At 47.6% G+C, this 18,924-nt stretch overlaps 3 long non-coding RNA genes across 3 annotated transcripts; all 3 read left to right on the top strand.

Annotated features, from left to right (window-relative positions):
• The first annotated feature begins 3,308 nt into the window (after positions 1-3,308).
• On the top strand, positions 3,309-11,638 carry LOC125319270. The gene is made up of 8 exons (XR_007200640.1): positions 3,309-3,343; positions 3,421-4,101; positions 5,875-5,916; positions 6,011-6,324; positions 10,070-11,112; positions 11,191-11,232; positions 11,319-11,479; positions 11,594-11,638. It is a non-coding gene; the product is annotated as an uncharacterized LOC125319270 (long non-coding RNA).
• On the top strand, positions 4,352-5,322 carry LOC125319272. The gene is made up of 3 exons (XR_007200642.1): positions 4,352-4,474; positions 4,554-4,633; positions 4,715-5,322. It is a non-coding gene; the product is annotated as an uncharacterized LOC125319272 (long non-coding RNA).
• LOC125319271 lies at positions 8,062-9,141 on the top strand. The gene is made up of 5 exons (XR_007200641.1): positions 8,062-8,134; positions 8,213-8,254; positions 8,349-8,428; positions 8,596-8,675; positions 8,757-9,141. It is a non-coding gene; the product is annotated as an uncharacterized LOC125319271 (long non-coding RNA).
• Positions 11,639-18,924: the final 7,286 nt, after the last annotated feature.

Raw genomic sequence — 18,924 nt, forward strand, 5'->3', positions numbered from 1 at the left:
TCTTCTGTGCCTGTGGAAAAGCCTTAATGGCCCCCAAACAGACACCATTTCCCACTGTGCTACCTTCAAAACCCCTCCACCGTAACTCCTAACCCAGTACCCCGCTCACCCTCCCTCTCCCAGTCACAATCCTCCCCTTTACCCATTGGAAAGCCTCAATCTGAGACATCATCTCTGACACAGGGCAGATTATAGGAGAAAGTTTCACGAAGGATGTCTGGACTTCAGGAGGCTCTCTTGAAAGCTGTTTATTGCATAGGCGAAGTTACAGCAGTTCAGGGAGCGGGTATCCAGAGCCAGCCCTACAGCTGCCAGCTCCAGCTGTGGGCATACCTGGAGCCGCTTTCTGTTCAAGTTACAAAGCATTCTAGACTTTTCTTTGCAGAGTATCTTAACACATAACAACCAATAAGCACCATACCCAATACCTTTACATTTGCCTATAGCCTATCATAGCTACTACCATCACCATATTCTAGTCATTATTATCCAATCACAAGAATAAGTAAGTTACAATTTAAGCTTTCAGTGGAAAATTCTCAGACTTCTCTTCTTCTTGCTACATCAACATTTCTTGTTTGCCTGCCATAGTTCTCTTTTTGGCAAAGACACTTTTTCTATTTACTTATGCTCTTCTTGAGACTTATTTAATTGGTGAAAAACATGTCTTTGTTTGTAGTCACATACCTTTGTCCTACTCCTAAAAATCTCCTTCCAACTCATCTCCAACCTTTGCCTTCTCAGTTACTCAGCGATCACTGTTTCAGCAAAACATCTTTTACTCCATATCAAAACTTGCTTCCATTTCTACCTCATCCCCAGTTTCTACATTCAGACGTCTTTCTGCCAAGCCTACATAGCTGTGAAACTGTCTTACCAAACTTTCAGCCTCCCCAACAGCAGATCCCTTTTGCAACACACTGAATTTGCTGAAAAAGTCCGAAGTACCATACTTAACACAGCCTGGAATTTCAGGGATTTACAATGCTTCTTAAAAAACAAAGCCAAAAAAAAAAAAAATAGAAAAAGCACTTTACCATCCCTGACACACAACCCAAAATCATTAACTTAAATACCCACTCTGTTCAATGCTATCTTCTTCACTGCCTCTGGCGATTTAGATGCCAAAAGCACCTGTTGAAAAAAAAGCTGAAATAAACTGAAAGATTCCCTTCATTGAAATAAGAGAAGGGCTCTTTTACTAGTTAATCCCAGAAAAAGAATGAAGGCCTTTGCCAAATGCTGAGGTTAATATACCCCTGGCCAGGCCCACCTGTCCTTTCTAAGATGCTCTGGAACAGGAAGGAGGCAAATAACATAAGGGGTAAAAGCTCAAATGAGCTGCAGCTGGTTAGCTCACCTGACTTAAGTCTGATGTGAGTAAAGCCATTCACATAATTAGTTACATGTGGAATACTAGTTAGTAATCACTAAGGAACAATTATGCAATTAACAACTAGTTATATCACTTATCTGTCTGTGCTGCCAAAACATAAAGTTTCATTTCTTACCCAGCCTCTGCCCTTTCACTTGATGCAGTTGCAGAAAAAAAGAAGGCATTATCATTTCCCTGAAGAAATTTTTCCTCTCTCCAGCCCTTTACTCACCTTACACTTAAGCCAGAGGATGCAAGCAGGTACAGCTCCTCTGAGGGCTTTTATACCTCGTGGTATTTGCCCCCTCCCTTTTCCTGGGAATCGTGGGAAGGAGAGGCGGGCCCGGCCAGGGGTATATTAACCCCAGCCTTTTGCAAGGGGATTTATTCCCCTTGTGGGATTGATGCGGGTGAGGGCTCTCCTTTCATTTCAAGGAAGGGACTCTGTTAGCCTTTTGCAGCCTTTTTTTTCTTTTTTTTTTTTTTTTTTTCTTTTTTTTTTCTTTTTCCAAGTGGGTGCTTTTAGCCTCTAAAGTAATAGAAGCATTAAAGACACTGGGAAGAAGGTAGCATTAAACACAGGGAGTATTTAAGCTATCAATTTTGGGTTGTGTGCTCAGGGGTAGTAAGGTGCTTTTATAATTTCTTTTTTTGTTCTTGTTTTGTTTTAGGAGCACTGTAACTTCTGGGTTGCCTCGAATATGAAACTTCAAATTTTTTCAGCCCCTTCATTGTGGCACAAAAGGGCTCTGCCCCACATCAGCGATGGCATCCGAAATTGAGGCTTCTGATAGGTAAGTCATGGATTGTGACTGGGAAAGGAAGCACGAGCGGGGTTATTGAGGTACTCTACTTTCTTGGAGCAGGGTAAAAGAGCAGAGGAGGCTGCTGTTCTGCTAAGTTCTTTATTTCATAGTCTTATACCTTTCTTGAAGGCTGAGTTCGAAGGGGGTTACATGATAAAGCCAAGCAGCAACAGCAGGCACAGCTAGTTTCTTCTTCTATATGCTCTATATATACTATACTCTATTTCTTAGACTCTATACAGTATTTTTTAGACTCTATATTTTTTCTTGTAGAAGTGTGGATTATATTTGCTAACTGATGAATGAGATTAATACACAATTCTAGTCTTTCTGTTCTTAACCTATCCTGGTCTAATTCTAACATTCATAAGCCTCACACAAGTGTTATATAGGTATTGCACAGATATGGGCATGCAGTTTCTATCGGTTCTTATTGTTTGTGAAGACTCCATCTAAAAAATGTGAGCAATGTAATTCCATCTGTGTTTTGTCTAAAGTAAAGAAATCTGTAAAAAGGTAACGCTGCTGCAGCAAGAACTGTGTTTAAGGTGTCTGCTATAGCTTTTTAATGTTTAAGGCACTTAGCATATATTTCTCCTAAAAGTTAAAAAATCTATATTGCCACTTCACTTTGGTGTGGCTTCAGGTATCTCAGCTTGTGCAAAGGTTTCAATTCAACCCCTGTGCTTTGGCTTCCCTCTGGGCGTGAGTCCAGAGGCGCTTTCATTCCAACACAGGGTAACCGGTTTAGGAAGCACCAGGAGGGGTTTTGAGGGCTGTACGGTAGGAAAAGGTGTCTATTCTGGCCCCCCTAAGGCTTTTCCTGAAGCGCAGAGGATGCATTTACACGTCTTAAAACACACAAAAGCGATGGACCCGGCCCGCCGCCCTCGTGAGCCCTCCAGAAGTGTTACAGGACTCTGTGACCGAGCTTTTCCCTTTTCCATTTGAAGGTGCTGTCAGGGCAGCCTTTGGCTACGGCAGAGGAATTGCAGCGAGTCGGGGAGGGAGGGAGGGAGGAAAAGCGAGGGTCAGCTCAAGTTTCAGCAATGCCGCACCCCCTCGTCTCCTCTTTAACCCAGGTGTACCCTGTGACAGCGGCGTCAGCCTCGGAGCGCGGCCGAAGCGTGCGGCCCCAGGAGCCCGGCCCTCTTAGGAGACGGTGAGTACAGGAATTGTGGGGTTCTGACCCAGGTGCCGCTCAGTTCGTGCTCTGATGTTTGGTTTTCTTTATTGTAGCTGACTAAGAGAGAACAGCCCAGCGACGGCAGGAGCTTCCAGGACGGCGAGGCAGCTTGCTTTTTGCCCGAGGCGGATTCGCATCCCCGGATGTCCAAGCGAGATAAGTGGAGGGGATGCAAGCGGGGTGTCGGTTTGGGGCTCGCCAGGAGGGAATATGGAGTCAGCTTTGGAGATGGGGATGTCTAAGAAGGGGCCCCTTAGGCCCCATGAAGGCAAAGCCTCACTTTTGGTCACAATGCTGATGTGTGCAGGGCAGAGCAGTCCTGGTGCATGTCGTGTCACTTGTCTGTTGTATGTTCTGTCTCTATTCGCATCTCGTGTGTTCTGCCTCAGCCCTTCGATGTGCTTGTGGTCATTCTTCTCACCGAGACTTTTCTCTCCTTGTTGTGCCCCCTTGTTTGCCATCTGCTGGTGCCTGCATGGGTTTGGTGCAGAGCTGCTCTGCCCTGCTGCATGGCCTGGCCTATAGCCATAATAGGACCGGGTCCTGGGTTTTGAGATCTGTAATGTAGGGTGTAGTTTGACCTCAAGATGGTCTTCCTAGATTGACACAGGATGGCTGGAGCTGTTAAGTTCTCATGCAGCCCTTTGAGTTTTGTCATCACTTTCTTTCAGGTGCAGATGGCATAAATCCGTGGCAGGGTGCCCCACACCGGGTGAGGATGTTCCTGCAGGAAGGTGAGTCGCTGTTTGTGTTTGCAGGGCACATGTTAATAGTGGCTATGTTACAGCATTGGTTTTTGTGTTCCTTTTTAGGAGGTAAAGCCAGATAGCAGCAGTCAAAGTGAAGCAAGCGAGGTAAGCGGTGACCGGTGGAAAGAACAAGTTCTTGTTCTGTGGGTATCAAGTTCTGATAGAGCTCCAAGCATCCATTGTCATTTGTGTGTTTTAGGTGGTCCACTTGTATTACCCCAGACCTCCTCACTGACAGAGCTGGCTGTCTACCCTTGTGAGGCCTCTGAAAGCATTACGGGTCTCTTTGACCAAGCCTTCACCTTTTCCATTCAAAGGGTCTTTCTGAGCAGCCTTTGTCAACAGCTGGGGAGTTGTGGTGAGTCAGGGAGGGAGGAGGAGCGAGGGTCCACTCAAATCTCAGCAATGCCATGTCACCTTGTCTCCTCCTAATCCAGGTATACCCTGCAACAACAGTGTCTGCCTTGGAGTGCGGCCAAAGTGTGCGGCCTGAGGACCCTGGCCCTGTTAGGAGACGGTGAGTAGGGGAATTTTTGGGTTTTGGCCGAGGTGCCACTAAGTTCATGCACTGATGTTTGTTTTATTTTCTTTATCGTAGCCAAGTGAGAGACAACAGTCCAGCGACGGCAGGAGCTTCCAGGACAGCAAGGCGGCCTTCTTCTGCACCCGAGGCAGATTCACATCCCCGGACCTCCGAGAGCTAAGTCGAGGCTTGTGACCCACAGAGGGGGTGACAGCGGGGTGTTGAGTTGGGACTCGCCGGGAGGGATTTTTGAGTCAGATTTGGAGGTGGGGATGTTCAAGAAGGGGCCCCTTAGGCCAGCACAAAGGGAAAATCTCATGTTTGACCACAATGCTGAGGTCTGCAGGGCAGAGCAGTCCTGGTGCACGTCACTTGTCCCTTGTGTGTTCTCTGTCTTTTGGGCATCTCGTGTCACAGTTCTTTTGCCTTAGCCCTTTGAGATGCTTATCACAAACGCTGGGCGTTATTCTTAGCATCTCTGCTCTTGGTGTTCTTCAGTGTGGTGCTGATACCATCGATCCTTTGACTCTTGAGCTTGGAACTTCATCAGAATTGCGTCTCCTTAGCAATATCGAGTCGGGTGTCTTTTCAGGCCTTGTTCTGAGCTGCATCGACAGCTGTGCACCACAATGATCCATTACAGGGGATGAGGACTTGTAAGAATGCGAGGACAGCTAGAGGATTCTGCCCGTACTATTCTTGGGCATCCATCTTTGCGGTTCTTGGATTAAGTCTTTCTGTTAGCGTCCTCTTCTGCCAGGGTTCTTGGAGCCTCGTCGGCTCATGGTCGGTCTTGCCTAGGTCATCTCATTCCTCATTGTCTTGGTCTTTGTAATCATCTAGCTCAGAGTTTTCTCCTTGTTGTGTCCCCTCGTTTGTCATCTCCTGTGTCACGGGTGCCTGCTTGGGTTTGGCCCAGAGCCGCTCTGCCCTGCTGCATAGCCTGGCAAAGAGGTGTAATAGGACAGGGCCCAAGGAGTGGAAATTTGTCATGTAGGGTGTAGTTTGGCCTCTAGATGGTATTCCTAGGTTGACACAGGATGGCTGGAGCTGTTAAGTTCTCATGCAGGACTCTGACTTTTGTCATCGCTTTCTTTCAGATGCAGACGGATTAAATCTGTGGCAGAGGGCCCCAGACTGGGTGAGGGGATTCCCATAGGAAGGTCAGTTGCCGTTTGTGTCTGCAGGGCAAATATAAACGGTGGTGGTGTTACAGCATTGTTCTTTGTTTTTAGGAGGTAAAGCTGGATAGCAGCAGTCAAGGTGAAGTGAGCAGGGTAAATGGTGACCGGTGGAAAGAACCACTTGTTATTCCTTGAGTGCCAAGTTCTGGTACAGCTCTAAGCATTCGTTGTCATTTGTGTGTTTTAGGTGATCCACTTGTATTACACCAAAACCCCTCGCTGACCGGCTGATGGACCCAGCTCACTGCCCTCGTGAGCCCTCTGGAAGTGTTACGGGACTCTGTGACAAAGCCTTTACCTTTTGCATTCGGAGGTACCATCTGAGTAGCCTTGGGCAACGGCAGAGGTGTTATGGCGAGTTGGGGAGTGAGGGAGGAGTGAGGTTCCGCTCAAGTTTCAGCAATGCTGCACCACCTTGTCTCCTCTTAACCCAGGCATACCATCGGCCTCGGAGCGTGGCCAAAGCGTGCGGCCTGAGGACCCCGGCCTTCCTAGGAGACGGTGAGTGGCGGAATTGTTGGGATTTGGCTGATGTGCCACTAAGTTTGTGCACCTATGTTTGTTTGGTTTTCTTTATTATAGCCAGGTACAAGACAACAGCCCGGCGACGGCAGGAGCTTCCAGGACGGCGAGGTGGCCTTCTTCCGTACCCGAGGCGGATTCGCATCCCCAGATGTCTGAGTGATAAGTCGAGGGCTGTGACCCAGAGAGAGGATGAAAGTTGTGTGCTGGGTTGGGACTTGCTGGGAAGGATTTTTGAGTCAGCTTTGGAGATGGGAGTACACAAGAAGGGGCCCCTTAGGCCCCATAAAGGGGAAGTCTCACTTTTGATGACAAGGCTGATGTGTGCAGAGCAGAGGACTCCCGGTGCATGTCATGTCATTTGTCTATTGTGCATTCTCTGTCCTTTGGGCATCTCATGTCTTCTGCCTTAGCCCATCAATGTGCTTGTGGTCGTTCTTCTCACTGAGAGTTTTCTCTCCTCGTCATGTCCCCTTGTTTGTCAGCTCCTGTGTCATGGGTGCCTGCTTGGGTTTGGCCTGGAGGTGCTGTGCCCTGCTGCATAGCCTGGCCTATAGGTTTAATAGGACAGGGCCCTGGGACTTGAAATTTGTAATGTAGGGTGTAGTTTGACCGCTAGATGGTATTCCTAGATTGACCCAGGATGGCCGGAGCTGTTAAGTTCTCATGCAGCCCTTTGACTTTTGTCATCGCTTTCTTTCAGATGCAGAAGGGTTAAATCTGTGGCAGGGTGCCCCATACCTGGTGAGGGGGTTCCTGCAGGAAGGTTAGTTACCTTTGTCTATGTAGAGCAAGCATAAATGGTGGCTATGTTACAGCATTGTTCTTTGTCTTTATTTTTAGGAGGTAAAGCCAGATAGCAGCAGTCAAGGTGAAGTGAGCAAGGTAAGCGGTGACTGGTGGAAAGAAAGAGTTGTTATTCCTCAGGTGCCAAGTTCTGGTGCAGCTTGAAGCATCGACATTGTCATTTGTGTGTTTTAGGTGGTCCCCTTGTATTACACCAAAACCCCTCACTGACTGGCCGATGGACCCGGTTTGCTGTCCTCGTGAGCCCTCTGGAAGTGTTACAGGACTCTGCAATGAAGTCATTACATTTTCCATCTAAGGGACAACAGCCTGGCAATGGCAGGAGCTTCCAGGATGGTGAGACGGCCTTTTTTTGCAAATCCCAGGTGGATTCACATCCCAGGACGTCTGAGAGATAAGTCAAGGGGATGAAAGCGGGGCATCGAGTCAGGGCTTGCTGGGAGGGATTTTTGTGTCAGCTTTGGAGATGGGGATACACAAGAAGTGGCCCCTTAGCCTACATGAAGGGAAAGTCTCACATTTGATCGCAATGCTGAGGTGCACAGGGCAGAGCGGTCCGAGTGCATGTTGCGTTGTCTATTGTATGTTCTGTGTCTTCTGGGCATCTTGTGTCGCAGGTCTTTTGCCTTAGCCCTTCAATGTGCTTGCAGTCACGCTTTTTGCTGAGAATTCTGTCCTCATTGCATCCCCTCATTTGTCATCACCTGTGTCACGGGTGCCTGCATGGGTCTGGCCTGGAGCTGCTCTGCCCTGCTGCATACTCTGGCATACAGGTGTCATAGAACAAGGCTTGGGCACTTGAAATTTGTAATGTAGGGTGTAGCTTGGCCTCTAGATGATATTCCTGGATTGACACAGGATGGCCGGAGCTGTTAAGTTCTCATGCAGCACTTGGAGTTTTGTCATTGCTTTCTTTCAGATGCAGACGGATTAAATCCGTGGCGGAGGACCCCACACCGGATGAGGGGGTTCCTGCAGGAAGGTGAGTCACTGTTTGTGTTTGCAGGGCAAGTGTAAATGGTGGCTGTGTTACAGCATTGTTCCTTGTCTTTGTTCTTAGGAGGTAAAGCCAGATCTCAGCAGTCAAGGTCAAGTGAGTGAGGTAAGAAGTCACTGGTGGAAAGAACCACTTGTTATTCCTTGGGTGCCAAGTTCTGGTGCAGCTCTTTACATCCACTGTCATTTGTGTGTTTTAGGCGGTCCACTTGTATTGTGCTGAACCCCCTCAGCGACTGGCTGACGGACCTGGCTCGCTGCCCTCGTGAGCCCTCCCCAGGTATCACGGGACTCTGAGATGAAGCCATTGCCTTTTCCATTTGAAGGTGCTCTCCATGTTGCCTTTGGCAATGGCCGAGGAGCTGTGGTGAGTCAGGGAGGGAGGGAGGAGCGAGGGTCCACTCAAGTTTCCTCAATGCCACATCACCTTGTCTCCTCTTAACTCAGGTGTACCTTGCGACGGCGGTGTCGGCCTCGAAGCGCGGCCGAAGCGTGTGGCCTGAGAACCCCTGCCATCTTAGGAGATGGTGAGTACAGGAATTGTAGGGTTTTGGCCCACGTGCCACTAAGTTCAGGACTTGAAGTTTGGTTTTATTTTTTAATCGCAGCCACCCAAGAGACAACAGCCTGATGACAGCAGGAGCTTCCCGGATGGCGAGGCGGCCTTCTTTTGCACCCGAGGAGGATTCGCAGCCCCGGGCTTCTGAGAGATAAGTTGAGGGCTAAGACCCACAGAGGGTATGAAAGCCAGGTGTCGGGTCGGGACTCACCGGGAGGGATTTTTGAGCCGGCTTTGGAGACGGGAATACCCAAGAAGGGGTCCCTTAGCCCACATAAAGGGAAGTATCACTTTTGATCACAATTGCACAGGGCAGAGCAATCCCAGTGCATGTCGTGTCACCTGTCTATTGTTATGTTCTTTTGGGCATCTTGTCTCTTCTGCCTTAGCCCTTCGATGTGCTTGCAGTTGTTCTTTTCACAGAGAGTTTTCTCTCCTTGTCATGTCTCCTCATTTGTCATCTCCTGTGTCACGGGTGCTTGCATGGGTTTGGCCCAGAGCTGCTCTGCCCTGCCGCATAGTCCGGCACGTAGGTGTAATAGAACAAGGCCTGGGGACTTGAAATTGGTAATGTAGGGTATAGCTGGGTTCTAGATGATATTCCTAGATTCACACAAGATGGCCGGAGCTGTTAAGTTCTCATGCAGCCCTTTGACTTTTGTCATCACTTTCTTTCAGATGCAGACGGATTAAATCGGTGGCAGAGAGCCCCACACCGGGTGAGGGGATTCCCGCAGGAAGGTCAGTCACTGTCTGTGCTGGGCAAGCGTAAATGGTGGCTATGTTATAGCACCATTCTTGGTCTTTATTTTTAGGAGATAAAGCTGGATAGCAGCAGTCAAGGTCAAGTGAGTGAGGTAAGTGGTGACCGGTGGAAGGAAAGAGTTGTTATTGCTCGGGTGCCAAGTGCCGGTACTCTAGACTTTAAGCAGCCACGGTCATTTGTGTGTTTTAGGCAGTCCACTTGTATTATGCCAAATCCCCTCACCGACCGGCTGACAGAGCCGGCTCGCTGCCCTCGTGAACCCTCCCAAAGTGTCATGGGACTCTGCAATGAAGCCTTTACATTTTCTGTTCCAAGGTGCCTTGCGGGTGACCTTTGGCAACAGCAGAGGAGTTGCGGCGAGTCGGGGAGGGATGCAGGAGGAGCGAGGGTCCCCTCAAGTTCAAGCAATTCCACAGCACCTTGTCCCTTCTTAACCCAGGCATACCCCACAACGATGGCGTTGGCCTCAGAGTGTGGCCGAAGCGTGCCGCCAGTGGACCCCGGCCTTCTTAGGAGACGGCGAGTAGCGGAATTGTCAGGCTTTGGCTGACGTGCCACTAAGTTCATGTACTGATGTTTGGTTTTCTTTGTTGTAGCCGACTAGGAGATGGCAGGAACTTCCCGGACAGCGAGGCAGCCTTATTTTGCACCCGAGGTGGATTCACATCCCGGACATCCGAGAGATAAGTCGAGGGTTACGACCCACAGAGGGGATGAAAGCAGGGTGCCGGGTCGGGCCTCGCCGGAAGGGATTTTTGAGTCAGCTTTGAAGGCGGGAATGTCCAAGAAGGGGCCCCTTAGCCCACATAAAGGGCAAGTCTCACTTTTGATCACAATGTCGAGGCGGGCAGAGCAGTCCTGGTGTGTGTTGTGTCACCTGTCTATTGTATGTTCTGTGTCTTTTGGGCATCTTGCGTCTTAGGTCTTTTTCCTTAGCCCTTCGAGGGGCCAGCTTATCAGAAATGCTGGGCATCATCCTTAGCATCCTTGGCCGGGTGCCGATACCGTGAGACCTTTGACCGACGAGCACGGATGTGCATCGGAATCGCATCTCCCTTTAGAAGCATTGAGCCAGAGGTCTTTTATGGTCTTGTTGTGAGCTGTATTCACAGCTGTGCACCGCAGTGATTCATTACAGGGGATTAAGACTTGTCAGAATGCAAGGAGTGGTAGAGGATTCTGACCGTGCGATTCTCGGGCATCCATCTTTGCGGTTCTTGGAAGAAGCCCTTCTGTTAGCATCTTCTTCAAGCCTCGTTGGTCTCACTGAGACCATCTCGCTCTGCATTCTCTCGGTCCTCGCGGTCATTCCTCTTGCCAGAGTTTTCTCTCTTCATCGCATTTCCTCGTTTGTCATTTCCTGTGTCACAGGTACCTGCGTGGGTTTGGCCCGGAGCTGCTCTGCCCTGCCGCGTAGTCTGGTGTATAGGTGTAGTAGGACAAGTCCCAAGGCCTTTGAAATTTGTTATGTAGGGCGTAGTTTGGCCTCTAGATGGTATTCCTAGATTAACACAGGATGGCTGGAGCTGTTAAGTTCTCATGCAGGACTCTGACTTTTGTCATCGCTTTCTTTCAGATGCAGACGGATGAAATCTGTGGCAGGGTGCCCCAGACTGGGTGAGGGGGTTCCCGCAGGAAGGTCAGTCACCGTTTGTGTTTGTGGGGCAAGTGTTAATGGTGGCTGTGTTACAGCATTGTTCCTTGTCTTTGCTTTCAGGAGCTAAAGCCGGATAGCAGCAGTCAAGGTTGATGGAGTGAGGTAAGCAGTGACAGAATGAGTTGTTATTGCTCGGTTATCAATTTCCGGTGCAGTTCTAAGCATCCATTGTCATTTGTGTGTTTTAGGGGGTCCACTTTTTTAATGCCGAACCTCCTCGCCGACCGGCCGACGGACCCGCTTTGCCGCTGTTGTGAGTGGTCTGGAAGTATTATGGGGCTCTGCAATGAAGCCGTTACATTTTCTGTTCTGAGGTACCTTCTGGTACATCCATGGCTGTGGAGTTGCGGTGAGTCGGGGAGGGAGGGAGGAGGAGGGAGGGTCCACTCAAGTTTCAGCAATGCCACAACACCTTGTCTCCTCTTAACCCGGGCATACCCTGTGATGACGGTGTCGGCCTCAGAGCGTGGCCGAAGCGTGTGGTCCGAGGACCCCAGCCTTCTTAGGAGACGGTGAGTAGTGGAATTGTTGGGGCTTTGGCCGATGTGCCACTAAGTTCCTGTAGTGATGTTTGGTTTTCTTTATTGTGGTTGACTAGGAGACGACAGCCCAGTGACGACAGGAGCTTCCCAGAGGGTGAGCCGGCCTTCTGTTGTGCCTGAGGAGGATTCCCATCTCCAGATGTCTGAGAGATAAGTTGAGGGCTACAATCCACTGAGGGAACGAAAGTGAGGTGTTGGGTCAGGGCTTGCTGGGAGGGATTTTTGAGTCAGCTTTGGAGGTGGGGATGTCCAGGAAGGGGCCCCTTAGGCCACATAAAGGGCGAGTCTCACCTTTGATCATAATGCCAAGGTGTGCAGAGCAGAGCAGTCCCAGTGTGCGTCACTTTTCTATTGTATGTTCTGTGTCTTTTGGGCATCTGCTGTTGCAGGTCTTTTGCCTTAGCCCTTTGAGATTCTTGTTGGAAACGCTGGGTGTTATTCTTAGCATCTCTGCTCTCGGTGCTCCTCCACCCGGTGCTGATACCATCGATCCTTTGACTCGAGAGCTCGGAGGCGCATCAGAATTGCATCTCTCTTTAGAAGCGTCGAGTTGGATGTCTTTTATGGTCTTGTTCTGAGCTGTATTCACAGCTGTGCACCGCAGTGATCCATTATAGCGGATTAGGACTTGTCAGCATGTGAAGAGTGGTAGAGGGTTCTGACCGTATGATTCTCGGGCATCCGTCTTTGCGGTTCTCAGAATAAGTCCTTCTTCTGCCAGGGCTCTTTGAGCCTCATCGGCTCACCGTTGGTCTCGCCTAGGTCATCTCATTCCTCGTTCTCTCGGTCCTTGTGATCGTTCTTCTCGCCGAGGGTTTTCCCTCTTCATCCCATCCCCTCCTTTGTCCTTTCCTGTGTCACAGGTGTTTGCATGAATTTGGCCTGGAGCTGCTCTGCCCTGCTGCATGGTCTGGCACATGGGTGTAATAGGACAAGGCCTGGGGACTTGTAATTTGTGATGTAGGCTGTAGTTTGGCCTCTAGATGGTATTCCTAGATTGACACAGGATGGCTGGAGCTGTTAAGTTCTCATGCAGCCCTTTGAGTTTTGTCATTGCTTTCTTTCAGGTGTGGAGGGATTAAATCCATGGCAGAGCGCCCTGGACCGGGTGAGGGGGTTCCCACACAGGAAGGTCAGCCACCATTTGTGTTTGTGGGGCAAGTGCAAATGGTGGCTGTGTTCCAGCATTGTTCTTTGTCTTTATTTTTAGGCTGTAAAGCCGGATCTCAGCCATCAAGGTCAAGTGAGGGAGGTAGGCAGTGACCGGTGGACTGAACTAGTTTTTCTTGCTCAGTTATCAATTTCGGGTGCAGCTCTAAGCATCTGTTGTTTTTTGTGCATTTTAGGAGGTCCACCTGCAAGATGTCCTGGTCTGGGATGCTGGCAGCCAGGTGGGTGCAAGCTTAAGGTATAGGTGCAGTGTACTTTAATTGGAGGGGGGAGGTTGTGATTTCAAAGTCTTTCAGGACGTTTTTTTGCTTTGTTTCTTTGCAGGTGCTGCTGCTGCTGCCTTGGACATGCCAAGAAATAGAGACAATCAGGTGAGTTGGCCTTTAAGCGGGGCAAGTAATAGGTGAGCGGTATGTGGCGGTGCGCTAAGCATGTACCTTTTTGCCTTGCAGGTATTTTCTGGGCCGCCTCTGGAATCGGATGAAGATGTGAGGTGAGCTGGGGTATTGGTGTGGAGGATGCCCGGGGATTAATATTCTCGAGGGCCACAGTGATGTTTTCTGTTTTGTTGTCTTAGGTACCGTGAGCAGCTGCGGAGCCGAAGTTTGGAAGCAGCAGGTAAGCGATGAGCCTCGGCCCTTAGGAGGGAGGGAGGCCTTGTGCAAGGGGTCACTTTTGGGATGTCTCATTGCGGTCTGAATTTTTTTTCTGAATTTTTACAGCCACCGAAACAGACCCTGGGGACTGTATCAACATCCACGGCGCCCGTGTGTTCATTTCCATTGAGGATGGATTTTGTCGGCTCGTCTTCCAAAAGCTAAGTGTCGGGACCGGTGGTGGAGACAAGGGAAAACCCTTTGGAATTGCAGGAGGCAATTTGAAGTTAGCTTAGAGGAGAGGGCCGTAGCGGGATAGGCCCCTTGGAAGTAAAGGGAGAGGGTTTCTCCTCAGCATCGCTCGACCTTTTGCCGGGCAGGACGGTTCCGACCCGTCTCCGCGTTTTCACGAGCTTCACGTCATCGGCCTTCTCTGAGTCTCGATGTCATTGCGGATCTTTTTTGCCTGAGGAGCTCGCCTTTGGGTCTGGAGCGATCGCCCTGGTCCCCTAGCCATTGTTGCCTTCTTCTCTAGGCCTACTGAGCTTCTTGAGCATCCTCTTAACAGCTCTGGTACTAACTTCTTGTAAGGACTTATGTTTTGCCATCATGTGCTATTGCCATAGAGCTTTCTTTCCTTCGGCATCATCGGCCTCTGGCTCATCTTGCTGTAGGAATCTTAGGTCCATCAGGTGAAACTGCTGGGCAGTTTCAACTTGTGTCTGTGTTCTGTAGGTTGTGTCTGTGTTCTGTAGTGTCCGTTGTCCTCTGTGTCACAGGGCTTTGTTGCATGTCAGGGATTTTTTTGCATTGTTCTTGGCCGTATTGGCTGTACTCTACTTGCCTACTTTCCTGGATGGGGCTTATTCTGGCATCTTTACCTCTTTACTTCTTGAGACTGGAGGAAGTACACAAGATGTTCTCATCCATCTTCCTTCTCAGTTTTGGTACCGGCTTCTTTTCACACGCCATTCCCTTGGACTTCTCTAGGGAGGGTATCGGACCCTCCCTCTGTGACCGCAGTATTTCAGTAGGTTCCATTGCCTCTTAAGTGTATTGCACTCGAAAATTAATCTTCTGGAGACTCATCTCGAGCCCTTGTGTCATCTTTCCTTCATTTGGGGTGCTGCCCGTCTGTGTGCCACTTAGGGTCGGAGCCGCCCTGCCCTGGCACGTAGAGTCGCAGTTAGGTAGAACAGTCATAAAACTTAAGGGTTCATCTATTTTCTATGGGGTTTGGGGCAGAAAATTTATGGGCCTGGTGTGGGGATAACTCCTAGCCACGGGCCACTCTCTGACCACCTCACATTGTCTCGCAGGTCCCGAGGCGGCTTTGGATCTCCACGGTCACCAATGCTACGGATTTTCCCGGAATCTACGGTTCAATGTCGAGGAACGGCAGCCAGGGGAGATGTACCAAAGTATCTCCATTGGTGGAGTGTTTTGATGAATGGCTGCAGTCAGCGTGTAAGCTGAAGAGCGTGTGACTGTCTGTAGCTGTGTGTGAGAGGTTGTGTCTGCCGATGTGGTTGTGTCTGCCTGTGAGAGTGTGTGTGTGGAATGGTTCCAGCCTTGTGTGTTTGGTTTTTGTCTTTCAGGTTTTTCAACACATTTTTAAATTTAGAATAAAAAAACCCCAGCTGGGGTGGTTTTTTTTTTTTTCCCCCTGGCTGGGTTTTTTTTTCCTCGGTCCTGGCCGGTCTGCAAGGCGATGTTCATCGCCAAGGTTTGGGTGCAGACTGTGCCGGGGTTTTGTCAGGCAGGACAATTTGGAGGCTCCCAGGAACCCTGTTCCCGAGGGGCCTGGGTGGGGAGAGTGGTTGAGATGATGGTGGGGTTGTGTGGAAGCTCAAAGAGGTGTGTGTGGTGGATGACTGTTATGTTCTCCCTGTGGTGCTGTTGTTTTGGGTTTCCTCTAACAATAAAACAAAATGTAGCAAGTTTTCCAGGAATAGAGTAATTGTTATATTGTATTGATATGTATTTGGCTTGTGTTGCTCTGTATTGGTCTGTATTTGTGTTTGCTGCTGCATTTCCATGTATTGCTCTGTATGCAAATTGGACTTTTACCAGTGTGTATATGGATTGTATTTGTACTTTATTTGTATACATTTTTGTTTCTGTATACAAAAATCCATTCAATCAAGTTGAATAAACCCTAAAACCCTAATAAAGATACCCAGCCCCCCCCACCCCAGCTCCTGTCTTTCTTTGGTGTGGTTTAGTCATTTTTTCACTGTATTTCTTGCTTTGCTTTACTTTCTAGTCTATTCCTCACTTCACTTTTCCATGTCTATCGTTATTTCTGTGTCTTTCTCAGTTTCTACCTCTGTCTCTGTTTCTCTTCTTCTCAGTCTCTCCAATTATATTTCTCTCCAGGTTTATTTTCCTATTTCTCTTTAACTATTTCCTTGTTTGTCTTTGACTCCATTTCTTTGCTTCTCTAGAACTCTGTTTCTTTGCTTTTCTCTTTCTCCTTATTGCTTCGTCTCTCTCTTTTTCTCTTTAACTCTGTTTCTGTCCTTCTCTATTTTTCTCTTTAACTGTTTCTTTGTTCCTCTGTTTGTCTTTATTCCTGTGCTTTTCTACTTTTCTCTTTCCTCTTCTCTCCAACTCTACTTTTCTCTTTCTCTCTCTCTCTCTCTCTCTCTCTAACTCTAACTCTTTAGCTTTGCTTTTCTCTTTTCCTCTAACTCTTTAGCTTTGCTTTTCTCTTTTCCTCTAACTCTTTAGCTTTACTTTCCTCTTTCTCTCTAACTTTTCCACTTTCCAGCTCAGAAGGTGTCAGTGCAATCTACCTTAAGATCATCTTCCCTGGGCTTTTTTTTTAATTTATCTCCCAGATGGAGAATGGGACAGGAGCAATACTAAAAGTGAAAGTGATTCACCAGGACTGGTGATGAAAAAATCTGTGATGGAATCAAGATTAGGGTCTTAATCTGCTCCCTTCTTTCCACCTTGCCCCAGATCTGGGGCAGCTCTTGCTGGGCTGGATCCAGGATCACTGAAAGCAAAGTGCCAAAGGCTTCCAGGAACTTCAAACTCAGCAAAAATCCCCCCAGCTCTGCCTGAAATAGGAATATTGGGTTTAAAATGGGCCTTTTGTTACAGGGCTGGAATTAGGGAGCCGCCTAGCAGGGACTGAAAACACATCTGAGGATCAGCAGAGGAAAAAGCAGCTTTTTCCTGCTGTCTGCAGGTCAGAGCTCTTTAAATGGGGGCTGTTAAATGTCCCTGGCCACAGGAGATTGGGGAAGCAGAGGTGAAGGGAAAAAATCCTCTTTATTCCCTGATTGATCCCTGAGCTTGGGCTGCTCCAAAATGCAGCCCCAGAAAAAGAAGAAGCAGAGAGAGGGAATTTGTGCCCGCAGGGAGGGGCCTAAAGCCTCCTTAGGTTTTCAGCTCAAAGCAACTTTCTTTTTCATGGGGCCATAAACAGATTTTGAACTACCTTTTTCACCTTCCTTCCTTTGTTCGTTTTTACTTTTCTACCTTTGTTTGTTTCTGTAGCAGCTTGGAAAAAAACAGAGACCACTGTTTCTTCAGGCAGGATCTCTCTTTATTACACAAGCCCCAGTATTTCTGTGTTTCTATCTTGGGAAAGTTTTAAGAGAGTTTTGGGAATGGGCACAGGGAAAGACAAAACAGCTCCATGCCCACAGACTGGTCAGGGCAGACTTTCTGCCCCTTCTAGGCCACTGACTCAGACATGAAACCCCCCAGCTTTCTGGGAGGTGAAGGAAGAACAGTCACACCTGGTGCTCCTACCTGTAGCCATTTGCCTGCTCTGCTTCTTTCCCAAGAGAGCAGAAGGCGCTTAGCAAAGTGAAGATCAATGGAACAAGTGGCTCTTCCACTCAGGGCTCTCGTTAAGGCTGGAATGGCTGCTGCCAGCCTCTGCACTTTCTGCCTCCCCAACTTCCTCCCTTTGTTCATTTCTGCCTTTTTAACTTTCTACCTTTGTTTGGTTCTGAGTCGCTACCTTTCTATTTTTCTACCTTTGTTTCTTTCTACCTTTCTAAATTCCTAACTTGACATGTTTGTTTGTTTCTACCCTTTGAACTTTCTATCTTTCCATCTTTCTTCATTTCTAACTTTCTACATTTCTACCTTTGTTCATTTCTGTGTTTCTACCTTTCTGCATTTGTTCATTTCTACCCTTCTGACCTTCTGCCTTTCTACCTTTTTTGTTTCTACTTTTATGACTTTGTACCACCTTTCGAAGTTTTGTTTCTTTTTACCTTTGTTCATTTTTACCTTTGGTAGTTTCTAACTTTCTACGTCTCTGACTTTCTATCTTTGTTTCTACTTTTCTGACTTTCTACATTTCTAACTCTACTTTTGCTTGTTTCTACCTTTCTACATTCCTACCATTTTTGTTGCTACCTTTCTAACTTTCTAGATTTGTCCCTTTCTGCCTTTGTTTGTAACGTTGAAACTTTATACTTTTGTTTTTCTCCCCATTTTTACCTTTCTAACTTTGTTTGTTTCTAACACTCTACGTTTCTAACTTTGTGCCTTTCTAAATTTGTTTTTTACTTTCTAACTTTTACCTTTCTAACTTTGTTTCTAACCTTCTTGTTAGAGAAGTTCCCTCAGGCCCAGAGGGAAGCCAAAGCATTAGGTTTGAATTAAAACCTTTGAACAAGCTGACATCCATGAAGCCACACCAAAGTGAAATAGAAATACAGATTTTTAACTTTTAGTAGAAATAGATGCTAAGTGCCTTAAAGCTGAAAAAGCTGTAGCAGAGATCTTAAACACAGCTCTTGCTGCAGCAGTGTTACCTTTTCACAGAATTCTTTACTTTAGACAAAATCTAGATAGAATTAGACTGTTCACATTTTTTAGATGGAGTGTTCACATAAACAGTAAGAGCTGATAGAAACTGTATATGCAAATCTGTGTAATACAGATGTAACACTCGTGTGAGGCTTATGACTGTTAGAATTAGACCAGGATGGGTTAAGAAAAAGAAAACTAGAATGGTGTGTTAATCTTACTGGTCAATTAACAAATAGAATCCACACTTCTGTAAGAAAAAATACAGTGTATGGAGCATATAGAAGAAGCTGGTTTTGCCTGCTGCTGCTGCTTGGCTTTATCATGTAACCCCATTCGAACTCTGCCTTCAAGACAGCTGTGAGACTGTGAAATAAAGAACTCAGCAGAACAGCAGCCTCCTCTGCTCTTTCACCCTGGTCCGAGAAGGAAGGGTGGTACCCTGTCAAAGGCTCAACACCTTCTGCCTTTCTGACTTTGTTTCTAAATTTCTACCTTTCTAATTTTGTTTGTTTCTAATTTTTTTTTTTTTGTTTCTAACTTTGTTTGTTTTTAACTTTCTACCTTTGGAAATTTGTTTGTTTCTAAATTTCTGCTGTTGTAACTTTAACATTCTACTTTTAAAATTTCATTTGTTTTTAACTTTTTACCATTCCACCCAGGGAGGGATGTGTGCAGAATACTAAAACCTGTTAAGTTCTTCA

Source organism: Corvus hawaiiensis, chromosome 39, assembly GCF_020740725.1.
Source record: "Corvus hawaiiensis isolate bCorHaw1 chromosome 39, bCorHaw1.pri.cur, whole genome shotgun sequence".
Lineage (NCBI taxonomy): Eukaryota > Metazoa > Chordata > Aves > Passeriformes > Corvidae > Corvus > Corvus hawaiiensis.